This window comes from Gossypium raimondii, chromosome 11 (genome assembly GCF_025698545.1).
Source record: "Gossypium raimondii isolate GPD5lz chromosome 11, ASM2569854v1, whole genome shotgun sequence".
Taxonomy (NCBI): Eukaryota; Viridiplantae; Streptophyta; class Magnoliopsida; order Malvales; family Malvaceae; genus Gossypium; species Gossypium raimondii.
In genome coordinates this window covers 41,162,740-41,187,977 of record NC_068575.1, presented here as the reverse complement: position 1 = coordinate 41,187,977, position 25,238 = coordinate 41,162,740, and the positions used below count along the sequence as shown (strand labels likewise).

General features: G+C 35.3%; 1 long non-coding RNA gene and 1 other non-coding gene across 4 annotated transcripts; both read left to right on the top strand.

Moving 5' to 3' along the window:
* The first annotated feature begins 584 nt into the window (after window positions 1-584).
* Window positions 585-24,891, top strand: LOC105803879 (uncharacterized). 3 transcript variants are annotated; one of them, XR_008191185.1, is made up of 6 exons: window positions 585-803; window positions 1,062-1,251; window positions 1,514-1,824; window positions 1,921-2,050; window positions 8,966-16,950; window positions 17,102-24,891. It is a non-coding gene; the product is annotated as an uncharacterized LOC105803879 (long non-coding RNA). The 3 variants fall into 3 exon arrangements; XR_008191184.1 differs by lacking the exons at window positions 8,966-16,950; window positions 17,102-24,891 and adding an exon at window positions 5,827-6,055 and having other exon boundaries at window positions 637-803; XR_008191183.1 differs by lacking the exons at window positions 8,966-16,950; window positions 17,102-24,891 and adding an exon at window positions 6,779-8,087 and having other exon boundaries at window positions 638-803.
* LOC128035095 (small nucleolar RNA R71) lies at window positions 17,760-17,866 on the top strand. Its single transcript, XR_008191499.1, has one exon. It is a non-coding gene; the product is annotated as a small nucleolar RNA R71 (small nucleolar RNA).
* Window positions 24,892-25,238: the final 347 nt, after the last annotated feature.

The following is a 25,238-nucleotide window of genomic DNA, read 5'->3' as shown; positions in this document are numbered from 1 at the left end:
TGCAGGTTTGTTTTGAAAAGAAAGTTAAATTTCAACGATTTTTTTAATCACTATTATTAAATATATCTATTAATTTATGTTAAATATCTTTCCTATTTACCATTAATTATTATTATAATTGCTACATGTTGTTTTACCTATTTTATATATTTTTAAATTAAAATTATAGTTTACTTTGTTATATAGTTCCAAATTTATATATTATTTAAAATTAATTAAAATTAAATGTGTAAATTTACATGCAATGCATGTAACACTAGAAACTAGTTAGTTACAAATATATGAATAATCTATATAATATTATACTATTATATTATGTTTTAAAACATAAAATATAATTTCAATTACATTAGTTAAAAATATCTTTTAAAATTATTTTTCTTTTTTTGAATAAAATGATTGGAATATTATAAATACAGGATCAAGACAAAAAGCTAATATCCAATAGAATTGGGCTCAGTTCTACAGACTGTACCGAAAAACAAAAGGTGAGCTACACATAAGAAATAGACCAACAAGACTTAAAACAAAAGAAAATTAAAGCAGAAAAATGAAATAATAAATAAAAGAAAAAGCAACCTACAGTCATTTCCCAGTCTAATCAGCCAGCTGGACGCAATTAAAATCCCGACTTTCCATGCCGAAACGTCACACCTGCTTAGTAGATAACAGTTACCAAAAATTCTTTCCTCTATCTGTTATCATTTTCGATTCACTCATCATTTGAAACATCTTCAATCCGAGTTCCTTGGCCACTCTTCTTCCAAGGCAACTTCATTGCAGATCGGCGTATCCCTTACCAGGTACATCTCTTCCCCTTTTACTAATGCTTCCTTCGCTAGTTTATGGGCTTGAATATTTTATGATCTTTGAATAAATCGAAAAATGATTTCTTGAAACCGAGAACTACAACTCTGGATATCTCTGATAATCACTCTGACAATCGATTTATCCATATCTGTCGCTTTACATTTTTTGATGATTGTTTTCGACTCCCCCATAAGCGTGACTCATCTTAGACCTATTAAGATGCCTAACTTGGCTGTCTGTAAACATACAAGTGCCTATGCTAGAAACAAAGATGAGACATTGGCATGAAGGGTCGTTTTTGAGGCTTTTATCTCTCCCATCTGATCTCGAACAACAATCCCCGATGCTGATCTGGAATTGTTTGCATCAAAAGCTACATCGAATTGTATTATGTCCCTTGTTGTCTCCTCCCTTTGCTTTTGTGTTCTGGTAGTCCCCAAGGTATGCCTTTTCTCATACACTCCTTCTAGTTCTGTTAAATAGCTCTGTATTTTTTGTACTAGATCCCTTCCTGATGCGAGTTTTCTTTCATGCACCATTTGGTTCCGCGAGCTCCATATAACCCACAGAGCACAGCAAAACATCCGACACTGTTCCTTAGTGCCTTTTCTGAAAACCCAAGCAAGCCATGTCTTGATATTTTGATCTAGATGTGATGTAACCCAAGCCATATTAAGATTCCTCCATACTTCAATGCTTGTAGGGCATTGCTGAAGACATGGAAGCTGTCCTCTTCCCCGGACCAACATCGAGGGCATCTCACATTTGTGGTTATTCGCTTGCATCAGAGATTGACTAGTGTAGGAATATAGTTCTAGAATATCCGCCAGAATAGAAGTAGAATTTTTTATGGAATTTGTAAATTCCAAAGTTTTCTGTATAATTCTTTAGTATCGGTCTATAATAAATAACTATTAGGATCCAGAAAGTTCACCTTTCCAAACGAGCAAGTCTTCGCAGTTTGTTACTGCAAGTGGGATCTGCAAAATTCTTTGAGTAATGTCCGTTTGAAAGGTATTAGTAATAACCTCCGTTTTCCACATCTTACTTGTACCATCGATTAAATTTGATACTAATTTCAACTCTCCATTGTCATCTCTGTTCTGCCAGATAACAGGTTCTACCCTTGGAATCCACTGACCTGTCCAAATGGAGATGCCATTTCCTCTCCCAACTCTCCAACTTAGCCCTTGAAGAATTAGTCCCTTTGCAACCCAAATACTCTTCCATGTAAGAGAAGGTAAACTCCCCAACTTTGCACTTAGAAAATCAGATCGCGAATAATACTTTGCTTTAAGAACCCTGGCTAAAAGCGAATTTGGATAATTAAAGAGACGCCAACCCTGCTTGGCTAACAACACGATATTAAACTGGCCAAGATTACGAAAACCCAAACCTCCATTTTCTTTTAAATTGCAAATATTTTTCCAAGAGCACCAATGAATTCCCCATTTCCATGTCCCCTTTTCCACCAAAATTTCACAACAATTGCTTCCATTTCATCGCATAAAGATTTTGGGAGTAAAAAGCAAGTCATTGAATATGTCAGAATTGCTTGTAAAATAGCTTTAATAAAAATTTCTTTTCCACCCTGCGATAAAAATCTAGTACTCCAATTGTCAGTGCGCTGCTTTAGCCTATCCTTTAAAGCCTGAAAAGATTCCTTCTTTTTTAATCCCACCGTGTTTGGCAAACCTAGGTATTGTTCTGGCTCAACTGAACTTCGAATTCCCAACAAATTGACAACCAGTCTTCTTTCTTCCTCTATCGTGTTTTTACTGAAAAAACTGTTGATTTATCAAAATTCACACATTGTCCCGAACATCTTTTATACTCACTTAAATCTCCTTGAGTACAACAGCCCCTCTGCTTGTTGTCTCCCCAAATAGAATGCAGTCGTCTGCAAATAATAAATGTGACACCTGTGGACCTCTTCTACTTACCTTGACACCCTTCAGAAATCCTTCTTTTGTAGCTATTCTCATAAGACTAGAAAGGCCCTCTCCACATATTAGGAAAAGAAACGGACTCAAAGGATCACCCTGTCGAAGTCCCCTGGTTGGACGGAATGTTACTTCAACATTTCCATTTACCACAACCTTATATGAAACAGTAGACATGCATTTCATAATAGTATCAATCCATATTTGAGCAAATCTTATTCGTATCATTATCTCCCTAACAAAGTTCCATTCAACCCTATCATAAGCCTTACTCATGTCCAATTTTACCGTCATATAGCCCTTTCCCCCCCACTCTTTTCTGTTTTAGAGTATACAATATTTCGTAAGCTAGCAATACATTATCCGAGATTAATTTTCCTGGCACAAAAGCACTTTGAGCACCATCAATGCATTTATCAATCACTCTTCGAAACCTGTTCGCTATAACTTTCGCCATCATTTTATAAATAACATTGCATAAACTAATAAGCCTAAACTGTGACATATTAGATGGGTTGTTAATTTTTGGAATGAGCACAATATGAGTTGTGTTAATTGAACTAACCTCCATATCTCCATTCAAGAATTGTAGACACAAGGAAACTACTTCCTCTCTAATAAAATGTCAACACTTCTGATAAAAGATAGCTGGAAATCCATCCTCGTCCGGCGCCTTTGTGGGTACCATTTTGAACAAAGCCTCGTGAATCTCTTCTCCTGTATATTGCGCCATAAGCTCTTTATTTTCCTCATCATAGACACATCGATCAATGCTCGAGAGTAAATAATCAAAATTTTTCTGATTATTTGATGTAAACAAATTCTGAAAGTAGGACCTTGCTATTTCTTCCATTTCCTAAAGATCTCTTGTTTCCCTTCTTTGTTCACTTTGTAACTTACTAATCATGTTTTTCTTCCGCCTCTAGGTTGCCTGACTATGGAAAAAAGCTTAATTTTTGTCGCCTAATTTCAACCAGTTCAGTTGGGCCCTTTGCTCCGAGTATCTTTCATCCTTCTCAATTTCCAAATTTAGCTAAATCTTCGTATCGATCATCTCCGCCATGTTAGTATTAACCCTTTCAGCTTCAATCCCTTTCAGCTTCAAGCAACTCTGATAACTTTGGTGTTAAAGATTCATTTCTCCATTTTTTATTACCTTGCATTTTTCCCGTCCAATTTTCCAGACCCTTCTTTAAAAATTCCATATTCTACAGAAAATCACCTGATGCTATCTCCCATAAAATTTCCAGTTTCATCAACAAAAGAATCCTCCAAAAATCATTAGGTTTCAATTCTGAAACAATTTTCATTTCGCTGTCTTCCTTCCATTTTTGTATAAATTAAAAGAGGACAATGATCAGAAAAAGAATGCACCAGATGCTGAACTTTTACCTCAGAAAATAGATAAATCCATTCCTCATTGGCAACCCCCTATCTATACATTCTTGTACATTTGTTTCTAGGAAATTACCTCTCTCCCACATGAACCATCTACCTAATTACCCCACATCATTCAGTTGACAAAACTCTAAAGCTTTTCGAAACATTCCCATCCTTCTTTCATCTTGGGGTAGGCCTCCCTTTTTTTCAAAGCCATACATAATTTCATTGAAATCTCCACATACCAACCAAGGGACATTCTCTCTATTATAAAGATTTTTCAAGACAGCCCATGAATCTTCTCTATCTTATGCATACGAAGTTCTATAAAAACCTGTAAATCGCCAATTAACTTATCTTTCATTATCATTCACTACCACATCAATATGCCTTTTAGAGAAATTCTGTAGTGAAATATTAACGTCATTCCGCCAAGCCAAACATAACCCTCCTCTAGTACCTTCCAGATCCACCTCAATATCATTCACAAAACCACATCTCCGTTGAACTCTTTCCATCCAAATTCCACAAAGTTTCGTCTCCATAAAAAAGACTATATGGGGATCACAAGTCTTCAGCAAATGCCAAAGTCTTCTAACTGTCTGTGGACTCCCCAATCCAAGGACATTCCAGCTTAATATTTTCATTGCACCCGGTCGACTTGCCACTTGGCAGCCGCCGATGATAAATGATTAAGATCATCCAATCTCCTATTTCTTGTCAGGGTATTATTCATCTCCTCAATCCTTTGTAAATCATCAAGCTCCCCTCTAGATCTTTTCTTACCCTCCTCTCCTACTAGGGCCACATCCTCCAAAATGTGATCTATCGCATTTAGGGCGTGATTAGTCAATGAACTATCCTGCTTTGTACCAACACTTGATAAATTGCCTTCCAAATTAAAACCAAGATCTGGATCAACAGGCTTCCCATAACTTTTCCTGTACTCCATCCTTCGTTGTTCATTTGCAAATCCCCTATTTACCTTATGAATTCCACCCGTAACCCCCTCACTTTCCTCTCGTAATCAAACACTGTTCATAGTCAAAGCTCTTTGGGATTGTGCTCTTATTGATAAATCCCACCCCATTTTAGCAATTTCCACTTCAATCGTCATTTTTGCCTCATAAAAAGAATCATTATGGCCCAGCTTTCCACAATAGAAACAGAAAAGTGTCAACCTTTCATATTTAAAACTAACATATGAACGCCTCCCACGGAGCTCGATTTGTTTCTTCCTTTTCAAGGGACGTCTGATATCAATTTTGACCTTGATCCGCATAAAATTCCTATTTTCTTTCCTCATATTTGGCACATCGTATTCCATAAAGTACCCCAAGAAATTTCCTAGATTCACTGCTAAGTTTTCAGAAAACAAACCAATAGGCACATCATGTATCTGAACCTAGAAAGGGGTTAACACTAAAGGCACCTACAACGGATCCTCCCCCTAATGTAGTTTATAAGTATCAGCAAATGATTATTAAAGGTCCATGGGGAGCCTTTCAAAACCCTCTTCATATCCATAGAATGAAAAAATTGAAACAGAAACCTTTTTTCCCTAGATCTCGAATTCGAACGCCCCAAACAGTATGCCACAAATTCGCCATAGTGCTTTTTCATGGCTGGAAAGTGAATTATGCTTGCTGTGAGAAAACACCCCACTAATTGAAAAAACTCTCCCCTTCTTCAGGGACACAACGCAGAAAACTAAAAGAAAAAGACAGAATAACAAGAAAACCTAAATTCTTGCCAGAGGTAGTAGACACAAGCGTGCTAGGGTAGCAGACTGTTAAAACCCTAGATTGTTGAGTTGTTAGTCTCACGGCATAAATAACTTGTACAGACTATTGATTTGTTTTGTACCAATACAATTATTTTTTCTTAAAAACACATTAAATTAAATAAATATTAGAATAGTATAAATACTTTTTTAAAAAAATATATTTAATTTCATTTTAAAATATCATATTTTTCTAAAAATATTCATGTTTAAAATAGTTTTAAAAATTAGTATGTTTTAAAATTAAAATATTTGGAATTATTATATAAAAATATTTGAGAATTTGAAGTTAAAATTTTATATTACAATATTAAAAATGTTGAACTACGACGTGCCAATCCATCCATAACATTAATTCATTTAATTCAAAATAATAATTTAACAAATTGATTAGAAATAAATTTTAACAAAAATTTAAAATTTAGTTTTGAAATCTTATATTTAAATTTATTTCTCAGTTTATTAATAAAATTTATAAAAAATGTGTAGTCACATTTTAAATTTAATTAACAATCTACTTTTCCTAATTAATCATTAAATTCAAGTTGGAAACTATATATAAAATTAGAATTTCATATAACTTATAATTATAAAATTTATATTTTAAAATATTTTAATATATTGTTAGTCTAATATTAAGTATCATGTTTTTAAAATTAAACTTATAAATTATTATGTTTTAATTTCATTAACATAAAGTTATAAAATTTATAAAAAAATTTAAGAAATAATTAAATGTAATTTAATCGATACATACAATCAACTCGTGGCACTCCCCATTTGGAAAATAAATAAAGTTTACATAATTTTTTATGAAAAATGGAAATAAACAAGCATGTTTGTGTTACAATTTCTTTTTCAGATAAAAAGGTTTCCATTTATGCATAAAACAAACAACAAAGCACCCATTGGGCGATGCCCAAGCGGAACAGAGCATATACACGGGCCCAACAAATGACCCAACGAGAAAGTTCCAAAACAGAAAAAACAAAAGCAAGATAGTAACCCTACCAGACAGCAACCAAAGTAAGTCGAAAGCCCTCTGCTATCCAAATAGATAAGGAAAAGCTGAGTGACAATGGAGAGACGCATGAGAAACAGAGGAGAGGAAAGCAATCAAGCGTTGTTGTGTTAGGAGAGACCATGAACCAAGCGTCGAGCTACTCCGCTTTAGCAACCACCGCTAATTCCACCTGGAAAGGTACTTCCTCCATCCAAAACTGATCTTCTTCCCACCGAAAACCTAATGCGGCAAGAAGATGGGCCACTAAATTTTGTTCCCAAAAACAGTGGCGAACAACAGCTTCAAAGAAATCTCTAAGTAAACGTCGTCTTCCCTCATGAATGAGTGCCCTAATTTTGGAATAATCGTCCTGTGAGGATGTTAATCACCGAATAACATGTAAGGAATCTCCCTCAAACATAACCCGAGAGAGGTCGAGGTCACAGGAAAAGATCGCCATAGTGAGAAAAGCTAGCGTCTCTGTCGCAAAAGGAGAGGATACATATTGATGTCGACGAGTACAAGCCCCAAAAAACCAATCCCTGGCAATCCTGGATCACCACTCCAGAGCAAGAGGAACTTGTTCTACCTCGTAATGTAGCATTAAAGTTTTCTTTTATCATGGGGGTAGCTACTGGTCGCCAACGCGTAGATCGAGAACCCTTGGGGACCAAGACATGAACAACAAATAATGGCAGAGAAGAGAAATAGGAGCAGATGAAAGAAGCCAGCTCTGGTGGAGTGGAAGCGATGTCTTCGTGATATAAGCAAATTCCCACCGACTAAAGAGCCCAGATTGTTGTAAATGCAATTTCCATTTCACCTTCTATAGATAATGTACACAAATGCCCCAACCAATTGACAAACCCAAAATCAATATAGGTATCCGACCAGGAGATGTCCAAACAGCACCATCCCAAAGTAACAAAAGGACAATCTCATACAACATGGACTATAGTTTCAGGCACAGTAAGACACCGGGGCAGAATTAGGTAAGAGAAATTGTAAAAGAAATACATTTGTTGTATAGGTTAGACAAAGTAGGCACATAGTTCTTCAAAAATATTTCATGTTGTAATTTACACCTTGGGAATGTGTAACGCGTAGGTTTGTGCAAGTGTACACAGTCGTTATCAAGTAATAAGTAAGTATCGAGTTATCGTCTCCATAGGGATTGTATTTGTGCTAAGTCACTTAATTTGTAAAATTATATTAACAATTTGCTAAATAAAAACACAATATAGTTTAAAAGTGGTGATTAAAATATATTAAACTAAATGCAATGATCCCTAATGCAAATTTTCCTAAGTATGCAAACTATATGAATGAAATAGATTTTAGTAAAATTAAATACAATTTGCAACAATTATAACATAAATAAACTAGGACAATTACTTTAAATAAACTCAATTTATTATCAACATGCTTAATAACATTCGAAAAAACATTCCATGGCAACTCGATCTTTCATGAGTTTGGAAACCACATTAGGTCCTTTCGGAATCCTTTACTTAGTAAATATGCATTTTACTAATCTTTATTTACTAAGGGTTTCTTAGCATTCGTGTGAGGTAATAGGGAAGTGTTAGGTTTGAAACAATTTAATCACACAAATCTAAAAACTATGCAGATAACAGAGCTTGGTCAGAGTTGTTATGCAACCTTCAATTTAATCGGGTCAGGATCTAAATTAAGCATGCACATTTCAATTATGTGTCTATTAGCCGTCGTCTAGTCAGGATCGCTTAACTAATTTAGGTGCATTTCAATGCAGACTTTATTTTACTTGAAAATATGATCGATTGAGACACAAACATTATAAGCATGAATCAAATAAATATTATTTAATCAAAGCAATCATCCTAGCTTAAATAAAATTAAGCTAATATTGTTGTAAACAAGAACAAAAAACACATAGCAAACATCTTTATATTAAATTAAAGAAAAGGAATATTAAACCCAATTCATAGTGGTTGTCACCCAAGACTCTGACTGACGAGGCTCATTCGTTTCTTTGCTTTGCTCCTTTGCTTATGGCTCTCCAAGGTGACCGACCAAGGGTTCTTTAAGAGGCTTAATTGCTAAAATCTCTATGAAGAGATGATGCTAGGCGTGGGAATGAGAAAGGCTAAGAGGATTTGGAGAAAAGAGAGAATGATGAATGATGAAAATGAATGAGGAATGATTGTAGGATGCTTGAGGGATGCTTGAAAGGTGCTTCAAGGATGATGTATGAAGGAATGAGAGGGTCTTATTTATAGGTGAGGAGAGGGGGATAGTTTGCTAAAAATAGTGGATGTTAACCTTTTCAAATCTCCTCAAATTGTGGCCAGCCATGCTTAGTGGCTTTTAACTTGATTTTTTTTCTTGATTTTTAAGCAATTTTATATGCCACACAACTCAGGACTGACACTCGGTCAATGGTAAATCTTTGGGAAAATCTCTAATTTCTTCAACACTACAAGGACCTTGTGTAATTAAACCAAAGAATAGTTTAAATGGACAACCATGTGTAGCCGAATATTGGGTTGACTTGGTCTCCAATTTGGACAGTTTTGTAATCTAGCAAAGCTATCAGACCTATCCAGAACAAATTAACAAGTTAGAGGACCAAAGAATAAAATTTATTAAATAAAATTTTATATTTTATTATTTAATTTAATCATGCATGGCCCACTTTATGTAAAAAGGTGATAAATTACATAGGAAAAATCCTATATATTTTTTCGTTTACACAGCCCTAAACTTAAATCATTGCTTGTCCCGAGTAATTTTTATGCATAGCAAAAGGTCTTGCTAAGGAAAAATTGCTAATTGTGTAAGTAGCATCAATCTTTGTCCCATAATCATGCATTAATAACTTCATGCTTATCGATCTTCTTTATTAACAAGTAATTCATATGCAAACATTCCTTAAGATTATACTAAGCTTCAAAATATGCTAACATGAATCATAGTTTGCATGTATGTCCCAGTCATAGTTAACATTCTTCATTCAACATAATTTCCTATCAATCAAGCAAACAATCACAAGGCTTATTTATGATTTTTATATGTTGAACTTAAGACTTCCTCTCCACTAATGTTGGTGACATAATCATCAAATCAATAGGTCTTTTATAAGGTTGTAATGGGGCTCAGTTAAAGGTAGGGATTTTAAGAGATAAGACATTTCGGTTTTAAAAATCTTAACCTTTACCTTTGTCTTGATTTTCTCGTACTACAACTTTTTTATTTAAGTGAACCTTTGGAACACTCCCAAACTTAGTTTGAACTCAAGCTCATACATTTTTCCTTTTTGAAGACTGAGCAAATTTTTCTTCGCTCTTTTTTTTTAAGCATGAGCACATACATCTTTATGAAAATTTCCTCAAATGTTGATTCCTAAGACAACTTTAGTTAAAATAGGTGCACAAAATTAGGAAAATTTTGAAAAGATGGTAACTGGCTTATAATGTAGGTTCATTGCAAAAACAGGCCTTTAAGCTAAAAATTACAGTTTCAAGGGTCTAATATCATAGGGTTGGCTTGAAAAGGCTCAAACGGTCCAAAGAATTAGTGCCTATATCATTTTAGATTTTTATGTCCCTTAGGATTTCGCCTCAAGAAAGTTACTAAGTCAATTCTAAAGATATAAACCTTCATGCATGTCTAATCTCAAAAGAAACTAAGTTTTCATAGCAAACATTACTAAAGCTAAGATCATACAAGCATTCCATTCTTCATGGTAACATACTTTCACTTAGATAAAATCATCATTCATACTTGCATACAGACTATCTCAATAACAAAAAAATATCTCTAAACATTCATTTACTAAAACATACTTATGAAAGAAATAATTGAAGCATACTTGAAAAAGTTTTAAAAGTTTGAGCAATTTATTTACCTTACCCCCTTTAAAAAGAAGTAATGTCCTCATTGCAAGAACAAAATAATGAATGAAAATTGAACACCAGTAAAAAAATGGAGGTGAGTCATTAAGACTACTTAAATACCAAGTCTTCCCTAATATCCCAATCCTAGACATGTTCATTCCTATTACCACATCACTTAGTCTTATTCTTTCTAAAGAAGTGTTAAGTTTGTTCATGCTTGCTATGTTTTATTTTGCAGAAATTAAATCCTAATTACGAAGAAAAATTCCTAAAGACCTAAAAATAATTAAATAAATAACAGGACAAGAATCCCTCCTTTTATTTTTCTGACTTATTCCTCTTGTCTTCTTTAGCTCCATCTCCGCTTGCATTGTCAGTATCTTCCATCCATGTCTCAAAGATAGCATCTGGGAACCCAGGACAAAAGTATTAGAGATTTTCTTAAAAAGTATTTTGAATTGATTCATCTCTAATTTTTTTCATATTTCTAGTAAGTTTGTTATTGATTGTGCATGGACTTGCACATATCCATCAAAATTGACAACTCCAATTTCTTTGACTGGTTCTTCTTCTGGCTCAACCCTTGGTTCAAGAATGTTCAGTTCCTTATCAGACTCTTCCTCTTCAGTGTCTATGACTGAATTAGCTTCAGTTTCAGTTCCATCTGTTGACTACTTTGTATCCGGCTCAGTTGGCTCTTCTTGCTCACATTGATTTAGTTCATGCACTCTCTTTACCAATCTTTCAAGATCATAATTTGTAATGCATACTTGAACATATCGCCCCTTCAGATTCACTTATGTTTTAACATGGGCCTTTAAGCAATGTGAAGTGATTAATGATGGGAAATAAGCACTTCCTGCTTTCTTTTTAGCACAATCATGAATCTCCTTAAGGATAATTTTCCCAACATTAATGGACTTTTCTGTCAAAATTGCATATAACAAAAGCATCCGTTCTATCGAGATGGTGGAACTATGTGAGATAGGCATAAAACTGTAGCGAACGAAATAAAACCATACCTTTGCTACTCGTTTTAAGTATTCTCTTCGAAAAGAATGGCTCTCATACTTTCTTATAATCCATTAAGATCCCGAATTTTTCACAACATCAAGCACTTGTTGAAGAAAATCCCAATTGATATTGTTCATCATAGGGTAGTACTCATCTTCTTCAACATCAGGTAAATTAAACAAATCATTGATGAACTTAGAAGTAAGAGGTACCTTTTTCTTTCGAACGATGATTTCAGTAGCATCTTGCGTAGTCAAACTAGCATAGAATTCTCGAACTAGTTCATCATCGGGAAGTAAACGAGCATTACAAAATCGTTCCCACTTGAGAGCATTGATTTTCTTTCTAATCGGTATAGGAACAACCATCAAATCATTACTCTTAAAGTCAAAACCTTTTTTCGGCATCATAGGTTGATGCTTGAAGATTGAATCAAATCTCTCTTTCACTTCTTCATCGATCAAAATCGGGTTTTCAGGTCTTTGAAGATTTGATTCTTTTGCGAGATATGGTATCTTTTCCAGAAAATTTGGCAAAGTTTCTACACAAAAGAGAAAAGAGAATTCGGCAAAGTAGGTAGAACTTGCTACGGAAAAAATCTTACGATGGCAAAAGGGAATTTCAACAAAAAGGGAAGAGAACTACGGTTTCTTTCGAAATTTGAGGTTGACGGCACAAAAGGGAGATTTAGGGATTTTTAGGGTGTAAGCAAATTACTTTGAGGGATATGAAGATTAGTAGATTTGAAAGGGGTTTATATAGGAAAAATTAGGGCAACATGTAGCAAAAAATTAGCTATATTAGGGTTGCTTGGGCGGCGAGCAATGGGTGTGACGGCAAGGCATGGATTTTCCCTCCTTTTTGCTGTCTTGGGCCTCAAACTCAGACTATATCTTACTAAAAAAATGATTAGTACTTGGGCCAAATTTGACCCCCTTTATCAACATAAAAATTTAAAATTTAAACAGAACAAATGAAATTTAAAAAATAAATTTAAGTCTTAATTAGAAAATTTCTTCTTAACAAATTACATTAAATTAATTCCCAGGAAAGGTTGGAGGGGTCACAACGGTCCCGCTTAAGTTCCAATCTCCTTAGACAGAATTAATTAAATGTAATAAGTTAAGAAAATAAGTTCTAATTATTTATTTATTTACAAAATGAGTTCATGAAAAATTAAAGGTCTGTTAATTTGAACGAGGATTCAACTCGCTCAACTTCACTATCCCAGTAGTGTTTGAGACGTTGACCATTAACTTTAAATGTACCTCCGTAATTGTTGTACAATTCAATAGCTCCATACGGATAAACTTGGTAGATGATATAAGGTCTTTTCCATTGGGATTTAAGCTTCCCAGGAAATAACTTCAACCTTGAATTAAACAACAAAACCTTCTGACCTTCTTTAAACTTGCGAGGTTGTATATGACTATCATGCCATCTTTTTTATCTTTCTTTCCACATTTGGACATTCTCATAGGAAAACAACTTCAACTCTTCCAACTCATCAAGTTGTAACATCTTGCTCTCACCGGCTTGCTTAAGATCAAAGTTCAACTGCTTCAAAGCCTAGTAAGCTTTATTCTCCAACTCTAATGGCAAATGACATGCCTTCCCAAAGACTAACCGATAAGGAGTCATTTCTAACAGAGTCTAAAATGCTGTTCAATAGGCCCATAATGTATCATCGAGCCTTCGATACCAATCTTTCTGCTAGGGCGTACTACATTTTCAAGGATAGCCTTGATTTCGCGATTCACTCTTTCAACTTGCCCATTAGACTGGGGTGATAGGCAGTAGCAATCTTGTGCTTCACATCATATTTTTCAAGCAACCACTTAAGCCATTTGTTCACAAAGTCAGAACCTTCATCACTAATAATAGCTCTTGGTGTCCCAAATCGTGTAAACACATGCTTATGTAGGAATCGCATGACTACCTTAGCATCATTTGTAGGGTATGCTTAAGCTTCAACCCACTTGGATACATAGTCCACAGTAACTAAGATGTATTTGTTCCCATACGAATAAGGAAACGGGCCTAAGAAGTCAATACCTCATATGTCGAACAATTCAATCTCCAAAATGTTTGTTAAGTGCATTTCATTCCTACTTGATATATTTCCAGTCCTTTGGCATTTATCATAGTTCTTCACATAAGCACAAGTATCTTTAAATAGTGTAGGCCAAAAGAAACCTGCTTGCAAAATCTTTGCTGCAGTATGTGAACCACCAAAGTGTCCCCCACTTGGAGATGAATGGCAATGATACAAGATCTCAGCAATCTTGCTTTCAGCTACATATTTTCGGATTATATTATCTACACATTGTTTAAACAAAAATGGATTCTCCCAAAGATAATACCGACTATCATGAAGGAATTTTTTCCTTTGTTGGTATGTCATTTCTCGAGGAATTATTCAACATGCAAAATAATTGGCAAAATCAGCAAACCAGGGTATTTCATGAATTCGATTTACCTTAAATAAGTGTTCATCTGAGAAATTCTCGTTGATAGGCACATATGACTGAGTTACCTCATCTTGCTCCAACCTCGACAGATGATCAGCTATTTGATTTTCGACACCTTTTCTGTATTGGATCTCAAGGTCAAATTCATGGAGTAAAAGTATCCAACGAATTAGCCTTGGTTTTGCATATTTCCTTATGAGCAAGTATTTAATGGCCGCATGGTTAGTAAATAATGTAACTTTGGTACCTATAAGATATTAGTGGAATTTGTCAAAAGAAAAAACTATAGCGAAGATTTCCTTTTCTGTTACTGTATAATTGCGTTGGGCTCTCGTCAAAGTTCTACTTGCATAGTAAATAGGGTGAAACACTTTATTTCTTCTTAGACCCATCACAGCTCCAACGACATAGTCACTTGTATCGCACATCAACTCAAAAGGTGAGTTCCAATCAGGTGTAACGATTATTGGGGCTGAGATTAACCGCTTCTTTAGCTCTTCAAAAGCTTCCAGACATGCTTTGTTGAAATCAAGCACTGTATCTTTCTCTATCAACAAACACAACGGTTTAGAAATTTTCGAGAAATCTTTGATAAACCTTCGATAAAAATCGGCATGGCCTAAGAAACTTCTGATTCCTTTCACATTCATTGGGGCCGGTAATCTTTCGATTACGTCCATTTTTGATTTATTGACTTCAATTTATTTTTTTGAAATCTTATGAACTAAGACAATCCCTTCATTGACCATAAAATGACATTTTTCCCAATTAAGGACCAGATTCGTCTCTTCGCATCTCTTCAGTACCTTAGCCAAATTACTCAAACAAATATCATAAGTGTTACCAAAAATAGAAAAATCATCCATGAAAACCTGAACAAAATTTTTAACTATATCAGTAAATATTGCCATCATGCATCGTTGAAAAGTTACAGGTGCATTGCATAAACCTAAAGGCATTCGCCTAAAAGCAAACATATCGTATAGACAAGTAAAGGTTGTTTTATGTTGGTCCTCTAGGGCTACAACTATTTGGTTATATCCTGAATAGCCATCTAAAAAATAATATAATTCATTACCTACCAGTCGATCTAACATCTGATCCATAAAAGGCAACGGAAAATGGTCCTTCCAAGTGGCTTTGTTCAACTTTCTGTAATCAATATAGATTCTTCATCCGGTAATAGTCCTTGTTAGAATTAACTCATTATGCTCATTTTTAACAATCGTGATTCCACATTTCTTCGACACACACTGCACCGGACTTACCCACGAACTTTCTAAAATAGGATAGATGATTTCTACATCTAACCATTTGATCACTTCCTTTCTCACAACTTCTTTCATAATAGGATTGAGCCTCCTTTGCCCATCAATTCGAGCTCTTTCACCGTCTTCTAAAATGATTTTATGCATGCAAAAAGATGGGCTTATACCTCGAATATCAGCTATGGTCCAACCAATTACTTTCTTAAATTTCTTTAGAACAATAATTAGTTGCTTCTCTAAATCTTTCATCAGTTTCGCTAAAACAATCACAAGCAAAGTATAAAAATCACCTAAATAAATGTATTTCAAATGGGAAGGAAGTACTTTTAGTTTGATTTTAGGGGGTTATTCAATTGACAACTTGGGTTGCACAAATTCTCTAACTTCTAATTCCAAAGGTTCAAACCATGTGGATTAAATAAAATTTCTAGGATTGGCTTCCATTAAAGGGTCAAGGTCTAAGGCTTTCTCTAATGGATCTTCTTCAAAATTACTTTCCATAGAAACCAAGGTTTCTATCTCTTCTATAATTGAACACTCCTCTGTCAAATCGGGAAATTTCATCACTTTAAGAATGTTAAAGGTTACCTGATCGTTTTGAACTCGCATGATGAGTTCTCCTTTCTGCACATTAATTAACGTTCTTCCCATGGCTAAGAAAGGTCTCCCAAGGATGACTGGCACTTTCTTGCCTGCTTCAAAAACTAAGACAATGAAATCAACAGGAAAAATAAATTTATTGGCTCTTATCAAAACATCCTCGATCTTTCCTTCGGGATATGCTAAAGATCGATTTTCTAGCTTAAGTGTCATAGTTGTAGGTCTTACTTCACCTATCCCTAACAACTTGAAAATAGACTTAGGCATCAAGTTGATACTCGCTCCTAACTCACACAAAGCTTTACCATAGTAAGATTCACCAATGTTACAGGGTATAGTAAAGCTTCCTGGGTCTTTCAATTTCGGTGGCAATTTGTTCTACAAGAACGCACTGCACTCTTTTTTCAAGGCAACAGTCTCATACTCACTCAGTCGTTTCTTCTTAGAAAGTATATCCTTCATAAACTTCACATAATTTGGCATTTGTTCTAAAGCCTCCACCAACGGAATATTGATGTGTAACTACTTCAGAACATCCAAAAACTTCTTGAACTGCACCTCCTATTTCTGCTTGTGTTGCTGCAATCTTTGCGGATATAGAAGTGATGGAACTTTTGGTTGAACCGGACAACTTTTTTAAGTAGGTAAATCTGCATTTAACTAAGATGTTAAAATATCTTAATTCACTAAGTCAGGGTTTACCTTGTCAGACTTTGTAGATTCTGATTCCTTTGTTGTAGGAACTTCAACAGTTGGTTGATTCTTTTCAACGGGCTTATCTTCGACATCAATCAATCGAGGTTCTAGAATTTTACCACTTCGCAATGCCACTGCCTTAATATGTTCATTACCCAAATTTCTTGGATTCTAAGTATCGCTCGGTAGGGTTCCTTGTGGTCTATTACGTAGCTTCGTAGCTAACTGACCCATTTGGTTTTCCAAATTTTTCAGTGTTGTTGCTTGGCTTTGGATCAAAGCGTCATTCTTTGCCATGTATGCTTTCAACAAGTTCACTAAATTGTTTGATGCCTCAGCTTGATGTGGTTTTGGAGCTTGCTGATTAAACCCTTGAGATTGGTTGGGTCTTTATTGCAATAAGTTGTTGTTCGGACCATTTCCTTGGTTGCTCCAAGAAAAGTTACGATGATCACGCCATGAAGGATTGTAGAAGTTAGACTAGGGTCCTTGTCCATTCCTATTTTGATATTGGTTCCCCACATAGTACACTGACTCAGGATTTGATGGACAATTCTCAAAAGAATGACCTTCCCCACTGTATACACAGGAAATTACTTCAAACGGACTTGGTGGCTGAGCTGCAGAATTATTAGTACTATTAGTGGTTAAATTTTTTATCATAGAGGTAATAGACGATACCTAAGCTGATAAAGAAGTGAGGGCATCAACTTCATGAACTCCGGTTACACGTCTTCTTGAAGCTGTTCGATTTGTTGGCCATTGATAGTTATTACTCGCGATCCTCTCGATGATCTCATAAGCCTCATTAGAAGACTTAGACAAAATTGCACTATTCGCGAAAGCATCTACCATCAATCTTGTATGTGCATTAAGACCATTAGAAAATGTCTCCAACTGGATATAATGAAGAATCCCATGATGAAGACACTTATGAAGTAACTTCTTGAATCGTTCTTAAGCCTCATACAAAGACTCGTCATCCAATTGTTGGAAAGTTGTGATCTCGTTCCTTAACTTAGTGTTTTTTCTAGGTGGGAAATACTTAACCGAAAATCTCTCTGCTAATTCTTGCCATGTAGATATGAAACTGGGTGGCAATGAATTAAGCCATGCTCGTGCTCGATCTCGCAACGAGTACCAAAACAACTTTAACCTCAGCGCGTCTTCAGTCACACCAGCTATCTTGAATGAATCACTCACCTCCACAAACAATTGAAGGTAGAGATGTGGATCTTCCGTGGGCATACCACTAAATTGGCCCACCGTTTGTAGCATTTGAAACATCACTGGTTTCAATTCAAACTGGGTTACCTCAATATCTAGCATTCTAATTCCTGGGTTTAACTTACTGAAAAGTGGCACAGCATATTGTCTGATGCGTCGATCCCTATCATCGGCAATGATGATAGGATTTCGTACATGATCGGCTTCATTACCTTGGTCTTGATTCTGATTTCCAAGGTCCATCTTGACTTGTCTTTGAGCTGTTCGTTCACGTCTTCTTTGTCTGAAAGTTAGCTCAATTTCAGGGTCTACAATGAGTAAATTGATAATTTGATCTATGCTCATAAACACCTGAAAAGAAAATCACAAAAACTAAAAAGAATAAGTTAGTAATTTTAGAAATAAATCAAATTGAAAGTAAATAATTTCACGAAAAAAATTGACTATGGCAAGAGTTGACAATCCCCGGCAACGGCACTAAAAACATGTAGCGCGTAGGTTTGTGCAAGTGTTCACAGTCGTTATCAAGTAATAAGTAAGTATCGAGTTATCGTCTCCACAAGGATTGTATTTGTGCTAAGTCACTTAATTTGTAAAATTATATTAACAATTTGGTAAATAAAAACACAATATAGTTGAGAAGTGGTGATTAAAATATAATAAACTAAATGCAATGATCCCTAATGCAAATTATCGTAAGTATGCAAACTATATGAATGAAATAGATTTTAGTAAAATTAAACACAATTTACAACAATTATAACATAAATAAACTAGAATGATTACTTTAATTAAACTCAATTTATTATCAACATGCTTAATAAGATTCGAAAAAATATTCCATGACAACTTGATCTTTCATGAGTTTGGAAACCACATTAGGTCCTTTCGAAATCCTTTACTTAGTAAATACGCATTTTACTGATCCTTATTTACGAAGGGTTTCTTAGTATTCGTGTGAGGTAACAGGGACGTGTCAGGTTTGAAACAATTTAATCACACAAATCTAAAAACTATGCAGATAACAGAGCTTGGTAGAGTTGTTATGCAACCTTCAATTTAATTGGGTTAGGATCTAAATTGAGCATGCATATTTCAATTATGTCTCCATTAGCCGTCGTCTGGTCAGGATCGCTCAGCTAATTCAGGTGCAGTTCAATCACGTATGAATGAAATGCAGACTTGATTTTAATTGAAAACATGATTGATTGAGGCACAAACATTTTAAGGATGAATCAAATTATTTAATCAAAGCAATCATCCTAGCTTAAATAAAATTAAGCTAACATTGTTGTAAACAAGAACAAAGAACACATAGCAAACATTTTTATATTAAATTAAAGAAAAGGAAGATTAAACCTAATTCAGAGTGTCTGCCACCCAAGAATCTGACTGACGAGGCTGCTTTGTTCCTTTACTTTTCTCCTTTGCTGATGGCTCTCCAAGGTGGCTGACCAATGGTTCTTTAAGAGGCTTAATTGCTAAAATTTCTATGAAAAGATGATGCTAGGTGTGGGAATGGAAAAGGCTAAGAGAATTTGGATAAAAGAGAGAATGATGAATGATTGAGGGATGATTGAGGGATGCTTGAGGGATGCTTGAGGGATGTTTCAGGGATGATGAATGAAGGAATGAGAGGGTCTTATTTATAGGTGAGGAGAGGGGGATAGTTTGCTAAAAATAGTGGATGTGAGCCTTTTCAAATCTCCTCAAATTGTGGCCGGCCATGCTTAGTGGCTTTTGACTTGATTTTTTTTGCTTGATTTTTAAGCAATTTTGGATGCCACACAACTCAGGGTTGAGGCTCGATCAATCGTAAATCTTCGGGTAAATCTCTAATTTCTTCAACACTACAAGGACCTTGTATAATTAAACCAAAGAATGGTTTAAATGGACAGCCATGTGTAGCCGAATATTGGGTTGACTTGGTCTCCAATTTAGATGGTTTTGTAATCCATCAAAGCTAACAGACCTATCCAGAACAAATTAACAAGTTAGAGGACCAAAGAATCAAATTTATCCAATTTAATTAATTAATTAAAACCTAATTTATTAATGAAATATTTTAAAATGAATTATTAAATATGATTTTATATTTTATTATTTAATTTAATCATGCATGGCTCACTTTATGTCTTAAAAAATATAATATATTCAAAGTAATATAAAACAAGCCATTTATTACATGAAAACTATATGATAAAGCATAAAATCACATTTTAATAATTTCTATGTCCTAATTTCATATTTTCACATATTTCATTAATTTATTAAACAATAACTTGTTTTAACAATAAATTTAAGTAAAAATATGATAAATTACATAGGAAAAATCCTATATATATTCTCGTTTACAGAATGACATGAGCCTTCCAAATCTATGTAAAAAGAGTTGTCAGACTCATAGTAGAACCAGAAGTAAGAGGGAGAGGGATAGGAGTCGAGAACGATTGAAACAACCGATATTCACTTTGGACCGAGTAACAACCAGTCGGAACCCCATTCCAAATAAGCACATCGTGGCCAACCAAAAAATATAAAAGAATACAGAGGATACGCGTGGCCTCTTTAGTAGAAAATAAAGCTTGTATCAAAGCAACATTCTAAAGGGCGGAACAAGGGATAATTAAATCACTAACCCATGAAACAACAGTAGTAACATGTGTATGCAGAGAGCCAACATTCATTCCAAATCGAAATGGAGTAACCATCACCCACTCCCCAACCCAGTCCCTTTTCCAATAGTACCCGAGAACACCAAATACTACGCCAAGTATAAGAAGGGGGATATCCCAACTCGGCCTCTAAGAAATCTATATGCTGAAAGTAGCGAGCCTTCAAAACTCGACTTAAAAGGCTAGTCAGATTAGTCACAAGACACCATCCTTTCCTCGCTAGAAAGGCAATGTTAAAGGTAGTTAAATCACGAAAGCACATCCCTCCAACATTTGGGAGTGCACAACTAGGATCAGGAACACCATGGAATACCCCTACGACATCCTGATGTCCACCATAAAAACTTATTCATAATAACCTCCAAATCATAGCATAGGGAAATAGGAAACAGAAAACACTGCATAGTAAACGTGGGGATCGCCAGTAAAATTGACTGAATAAATACACCCCTACCACCTTGCAAAAGACATCACATATTCCACCTATCCACACTACGTCAGAACCAATCCTTAAAGTGTTGGAAAGTAGCTCGTTTGTTTCTCCCAACCAAAGGCGGAAGGCCCAAGTACTTGTCAAAATGATCAATGACACGCACACCTAAAATCGATCCAAAAAGAGGTATCGTAGAAGGGCCAATATTGGTGCTAAAATATGTTACAGAGTTATCAAAATTCACCAATTAACTTAAATACCTCACATATTCATGGAGAATAGATTAAACTGTGGAGGCACTCTTAGCTATAGTAAGGCTAAAAATCATACAATCATCAGTAAATAAAAGACTCGACTGCCCCATGCCAACCCCGGGAAAAACCCACGTCTATTGAGCCAACCTGAACAAAGTAGAGAGCCCCTCCCCATATAAAGTAAAGAGAAAATGACTTAAGGGGTCACCCTGTCGAAGACCACGCGAAGGTAAAAAAAGTCCCCCACACTCCGATTAATGACCACAAAGTAGGACACTGTATGTACATAAAGAATTATCAAAGAGACCCATGCAGTACAGAAACTCATCCGGAGCATAACAGCCTCCAGAAAATCCCACTCAACCCGGTCATAGGCCTTGCTCATATCAGCTTGAAGGTAAAAAAGCCTAAGTTCCCATGACGTTTCTATCGGAAAGAATAAATGACCTCATATGCAATAAAGTAGTTGTTAAGAATAAATGACCTCATACGCAATAAAATACTGTGTTACGGTCTTTCTGACGTAATCAATTCACTCATGATTATTGACACAAAAATATCTCCTTCTAATCCACCTCTAAATTAATATCCAACTTAATGTCCGTTATTTCGGCCAAAATGTCATCAAAAGGTTTAGCAGCAATCAAACGGTCCAATCTAGCGAGAGTATCCCGTTCAACTCCCTGTTTCGACCGAGTGAGTGCTCTCACGTAGATAAAGTAAGTCCTAATGCATGAAAGCGTGAAGGAATCGACACACAACTATCAGACCATACACGTCAAATCACGTCTTCACAGGCAGGCTTAGAAACCCAAGGAGACTCAAACAGAAACAAACTCTTAGGCACACCAACAGAACCAGCAGACAAAGTGGCACTAACAGTAACAACAAAAGGACATTGATAAAAAATCCAATGGGGAGCATGTCGAACCTGTGAAACAGGAAACCTATCATTCCACGAAGGAGTCGCAACACAATGATCTAAGTGCTATCAAATATTTGATGCCGAGAACTTACCCCGTTCCCAAGTAAACCACTGCCCAAAGAGAACCCAAATCATGAAGATCACAGTCAGCCAAAGTAAAATGAAAATTCTCTATTTGTTTATCTCGATGAAGTCAACCACCCCAATTTCTCAAAAGCATACATAATCACATTAAAGTCGCCAAAAACCAGGAAAGGCAAATCAAGGTCAAAGTGCAGTCATCGAAAAAGGTTCCATGACTCGCTCATACTCTACTAGCGAACTATAGAAACCCGTCAGTCGCCAACTAGTCTCATATGTATCATCAACAATCACCACATCTAAATGGTGAGCTGAATAACTCTACAAATGGATTTGGCATCTTGGTTTCCATCCCAAAGAAAGGCCACCCGAGTACCAATAATCGAAACATCTAGACCATATAGAAAATCGAAGCTACGATGAATCAACTCCATCCGTTTAACATCAAGTTTTGTCTCTAAAAGAAACAGTAGTTGTGGATTGTAACGACACAGCGTATGTCGCACACGACAAATAGTCTGTGGGTTCCCCAAACCATAAATATTCCAACTTATCAGATTCATAATGGTCTGCTGCTCTAGCTCAGAGAGCCGCTGTAAAAGAAGAAGTCTATGCAAAATACGAGGTTGCGGAAACAATAGAGACAAAAGAACTAAGCCGTGCCTATTTTTTTCCACCCAAAACAAGTCGAGTTCCTTCTATGAACACTATGTAAACTCTGTCAAAATAGTAAAATGGTCATCCACCGTCATGGCCTCATAACTAATCTTAGTGGGATTCGGTTTGTCCAAAGATAGACCTAAAGTAGTACCCATTTCCTGAATAAAATCCAAAGTAGAAAACAATGAAGGGAAAGCGTGTGAGGAATGCGATCCATCCCCCAAAAGTGGTGCAGCAATCAGTGGGTCATTGCACAACCAAACACTAGTCAGAGACTGTCGACGACACAGTTGTGCCCGCAGGGAAATATCCCACTCCAACGAAACATCCGTAGAACCAAGAGTCAACCGACGAGGACAGAAACTCTCGCTATGGCCCAATTTGTTGCAAAAAAGGGATAGTCGCTCATAGGAAAATCGTGCATATACCCAGTGTTGATAAGTTAAAGCAAGGCGCTTTCTCTGCTTTAATGAAATTTGGACATCCAACTGAGCCCGAATATGCAGAAACTGTTGTAGACCAAAACCAGGGGTTGAAGAGTCGAGTCCCAAGAAAAGCACCAAATTGTCGTGCCAAACTCTCAGTCCTATACCCCACCAGGATGTCATGAATTTGAACCCAGAAGTCCAAAAAACCCAAGGATACTTTAAGAAGATTTTCCCCTGACATTAAACAATGAAACACGAGCAAGTGGTTATTGAAAGTCCAAGGGCTACCTTGGAGCACCCGATCAATGTTCACAACCGCATAAAATTGAAATCGAAAGCGTTTCTCACCCAGATCAGAAATAGAGACACCCCCAATGGGATGCCAAAGATTTGCCATTATAGAGTGCATGGCTTCAAATCAGATCACACTCGCAGTCAGAAAACTACCCACCAAACATAAATCAAAACAAGAAACACTGCCTGAAGCATCAGGGGTAACCAGCCATGCTTTTTCCTCGTCATCATGAAGGGATAAACCTGCAATTTCATCTTCCATAGTCGAATATGAGAAGCAGCATTCACGCAAAAAAAAATGGAAAAATGAAGTTCAGATAAACAAACAAAGAAACCGCACGTGCCACAAGGCAGACTAGTATTAGTATTGATAAATATATTTTTTAGTATAGGTGTGTTACAATTTCTTTTTACACATAACACTCCCATCTGATGCATTTATTTCCAATTCGGATAAATTGCTCTTTTACCCCTAGTCTTTTAAATTATATAAAATAATTGACTTTAAACATTATATTACAATTTATAAAACTTTTTAAAAATTAATCTTATTTGCTATTGTTTTTATATAATAAAATTCTTTTCATAAATTAATTTGTCTGTTAGTACATAATTTTATAATAAAACATTGGTATATCTATTTATTATAATCATGTTAACATAATATTTTAATCATTTTAACATCATATTTCCAAACTTAATAATAAAACATATATTTTATATCGTACTAATGTGTATTATCGATTTTTTATGTTAAGATTAAATTTACGTTATTTTTATTTTTCTTAAAATAATTACATTAATAAATACTATAAGTCAGTGTCTTGTACAACTATACAAATTAATATAATGCATGTGATAAACCCATAATATGAATGGTTAATTAAATGGTAAGAATTTTTATGGTGACGAGGTATGTACTATGAAACCAAACAAGCACATGACATGCATGAGAACAGATCATAAGTCACGATAGATTAAATTTGGAAAGTCAACTTGTGAAGTGCTCAGATACGAAAGTCAGCTCAAAAGGAATCCCAATGAGAGATCTGGCGGGCAAAGGGAAATTAAGGCAAATTAGATTTGGGGGGGTGGGGGGGAAGCTTCATGGATCATAGATGAATTCTTAGCATGTGCCCTCATCACTAATCTCAATTTTCTTTTTAGGGATCAAATAGGCACATCATTGACCAACAAATTGAAAACTCCTATGTTTTGTATATTCTCAAAAAATTCCCTTTGAATAATATTTTTTTGTTTATTTAGTATTTATATTTTCATAAAATGTTAAAATATTTGTATTTTGAAAATATCTAATGTGATACTTAAATTACCAATCTATGTATTATTATGATAATTGAAGTTAACATAATTAGTGAATGCTAAACTAGTCAATGAAAATTCAACACGTAAAA